Source organism: Alexandromys fortis, unplaced genomic scaffold (genome assembly GCF_014885135.2).
Source record: "Alexandromys fortis isolate MF-2015 unplaced genomic scaffold, M_Fortis_MF-2015_v1.1 scaffold_5, whole genome shotgun sequence".
Classification (NCBI taxonomy): Eukaryota; Metazoa; Chordata; class Mammalia; order Rodentia; family Cricetidae; genus Alexandromys; species Alexandromys fortis.
This window is the reverse complement of record NW_026067924.1, coordinates 29,980,811-29,984,646: the sequence shown is the minus strand read 5'-3', so window position 1 is coordinate 29,984,646 and position 3,836 is coordinate 29,980,811.

The following is a 3,836-nucleotide window of genomic DNA, read 5'->3' as shown; positions in this document are numbered from 1 at the left end:
AATAAATAAATAAATTTAAAAAAAAAGAATTTTACATATTGGTTACATGTGTTTCAATGTCCACGCACCCATAGACATTTTTTTAAACATAGCTAAGTATTTATATACTTCTGGAATTTCTACAATTATACATGTCAAACTCTTGTGGTATGTGTGTCTTAGTGAAATTCTCTCAAAAATCTAAATATACTAAGAAAGTGTTGCCATTTTTAACAATTATGGTTCAGATCAATAAAAAAGTTCGCAGGGAAACGTTCATCTGAGAAGGTCTCCATCTCTTGTGTTTAGGCTGCATTTAAAGAATGACATGAAAGACACACTGTGAACAGGTCTAGCCTATTTTTAATGCTTTTATTGCACTTAGCAGTAAGTGCTTCAAAATAGAGATATTTATGTTCCTATTATTGCTTTTACAAGAATGCAAGAGGATTACAGTTAGCATCTTTGTTCCATTGTCTTTCTAAACCCACCAAAGAAGAGTTCAAGAGTCTTTGATGTGAACAAGTCTTAAGATTAAAAAAGAGTTTATATATTCACATGTGCATAGACAAAACGCCTCAGAAAAAATTTAAACATTCTTTTTAAAACATTATTTTTCTTAGATTACACTATAATTACATAATTTTCACTTCTTTTTCTACCATCAAAATCTCCTTTTTACTCTTTCAAATTCATGGCTTCTTTCTTTTTCATTTTATATATAAATAACTACATATATTTTATGTATTTGTAAATACATAAGTATTTTACATATTGGTTGCATGTGTTGCAATGTCTAAACACCCACAGGGATTTATACATAGCTAAGTAGTTATGTCCTCTTGGAATTCTGGAAAATATACATAGTCCTAAATACGTAACTTAACACTGTTAAATATGCATAATATTACTTGTACGTGTATTTTTTAGGGCTATTAAACTGTCAACCTTTCTTTTAATGTAAATATTCCATTCCTGTTTAAAAATAGAGAGACTTCTATATAAACTCTAAACATAAATACCTGTTATTGTGTTCTGCTTTGAACTCGGAGTAAAGCAATTGCCCTCAAGCCTGGTAATCTGAGTTTGATGCCTGAGAACAACATGGTGGAAGGGGAGATCAGCTTCCAATAGTCATCCTTGGAACCCCCATGTGCATCTGGTAGCACACTGGCACACTGACATGCATACAGTTCATACACACACACAAACACACACTGAAATATATATGATTTTTAAAATAAAATATCTCTGAAGATCTAGAAGATTCATTTCATGCTCAAATCATCCTGTCTCCCTGTGCCTGCATCTCACTCCCTCATACCAAGTCCCAAATCTGTTATCCCTAAACATGCGTAAACATACAAGAGTTTTTCTAGCTTAAGAGTTTTAATTCATATTTTTTGGGGGGGGGGACAAAGGGTTTATTCAGCTTACAATTCCAGGTCACAATCTATTACTTAGGAAAAGTCAAGGCAGGTTCTTGAAACAGCTAGTCATACTGACAATCCAGAGGAGAGAGAAAATGGCTCCAGGCATGCTTGTTAGTGTTCAGCTCACACCCATACTTGTCCAGTTCCAGAGCCCCTGCCTAGGGGATGGTGTTGTCCACAGTTGTTAATTCATATTTATGGTGCTAAGATCAATCCCATGCTACAGTTCATTCCTCTGTTAGCAGGTACTCAGGATGCTTTAGTCTTTGGTTGAAATATATTAGGTTTTAATCCTTTATTAGATATAAACTTACTGAAAAGTCACTGCCTTCCAGTCCTTGCTGGTAATTTTTATTTTTCTTTGAGAAATTCTGAGTGATGGCATTTGTTAAGTTGTTCAGCTAAGCATATGTTAAACCTGGGAAACTTCCAAAACACTCTGTTCTAGCAGAGTATTAGCCCCATTTTCAGATTCGTATTTAGCATTAACTAGCCTTTTAATTTTAGCTATCATGTTTGAATATTTGAGTTCAGGTATTCCATATTTCTTTCAATCCTAGAATTCTGATCTGATTCTATTTAGTTTTACTTCTACATATGAGTTGTATTAAGGTCCAGCCCATCATCTTAGACATGGCAGTCAAGTGTTTTACTGCTGAGCTGAAACTAACGTGTACATTACAGGTTTTTCTGTTTTTTCTCAGTCTTTGCTACTTCTGTTAATTGAAATGGCATTTCAACTTATTTTAAAAATAGATACAATTAATGTTTGCCCTGCCTTATTTCCGATCAGATCTTCAGCTGGGATAGTTTTCTCTTATCCTTAGCCGGCATGCTCAGAAGCTAGTTAGACATAGAGTTTACAGGGGTGGAGGTAGGGGGTTAGGACGGTATGGTCTCCTCTCATGTCTCTTCATGGGAACTCCCTCTACATTTTCTTAGCACCTGGTGTTTACCTGCTCCACTTCTCAGGTTTCCTTAGGGAGAAGTCTTGTGGTTCTTTCCTGGGTAACTGTGCCCACCACTATGCACATGGATATTCACCAAAACAGCAGGAGTCCATTTCCATCTTCACCTCCATTCCTGTTTAGAAAATGGATCTGTCCACTCCTCTCTGTCCTCCAGTTGCTTTCTATATTATGTCCAAAGTTTGAAGTTGCTTTTTCTAATTGGATCTGGTAGGAGATTCCTTTGATACAGATGTCAAAATCTACCCATGTTGTAACTCACAGTGTCACAGTGGTAGATGCCATTTTCAGAGTGCAATTTCTTTTATTTTTTTTTCTTTGTTATTGAACATAGCCATTTTCTCACATAATTTATCCTGGTTATGGTTTCTACTTCCTCTAGTCCTCCCTCTTTTTTCCCACCTCCCCTCCCATCTGGATCCACTCACTTTCAGTCTCACTAGAAAGCAAAAGGACTTCTAAAAGATATCAATAGAATATAACAAAGTAAAACATAATAAGAAGGAAAAAAAAACTACCACATTGGATTAGGTCAAAATAAATATACAGAACAAACAGAGACCCACTCATTCACATAGAGTGCAATTTCTTAAATCAATCAAGTACAGATAATATTTTTGTTTATGGATTAATATCTATTATGCATTATTCCTAATTTATAAAAGTGATATTTTCTCTGGAAAAGTCAGTTATTTAGAATGATAGTGACTCTCAATTGAGTTTTCTATGTGAGGTGATTATTGATAACAATTTTTGCAGGTGACAAGAGGTTGAGATCATTTAAACATTCTAATTTCAATATTATGAATTTATTTTCATTGGGTTTAGTTCCTATACCGAAATTTTTCTAGATAATTCTACATAGGAATTCATAAATTTAAATGGTACTTTATAGCTAGAACTCACACCATTACCTTTACATTAGATAAATGAATCAAGAATAAGTTGTTTCCAATTAATCACTTTGCAATTTAAAGGACTATGCTTCAGATATATTGGGCTGTTAAAGCCACAGAAAAATGTTTTGATCAACTTAAATACCCTCAAGCCACTCAATTAGGTTTCTGAAGCCAACCATGTAATCAGAGTCCTTTCCTCTCCGGTTTATGTGTCTTACATATTAAGTATGCTCAAAATGTTTTGTTCTATTATGAACTGAAATCATCTTTAGTCTTCCAAATTTATGAAAAAAAACTCTTAGCTTTTAAAAAATCTAACAAGTGACTCAAGACCTGTTCTATTTTATTAGGTCATTAAATACAAAAAGTTGCAGCAGTATAAACCCTAAGATTCGTTTTAAAATATATCCTTTAGCTTGCTTTTTTTCATTTCTTTTTTTAGACATCTTTCTTTTGTACACCACACAGCAAAGATGTGTGAAAAGGGCTAAATATATAAGAATTGAAAAATAAGATTAAAATCTAAAAGTAATAATGTTCAACATGATACAAATAAT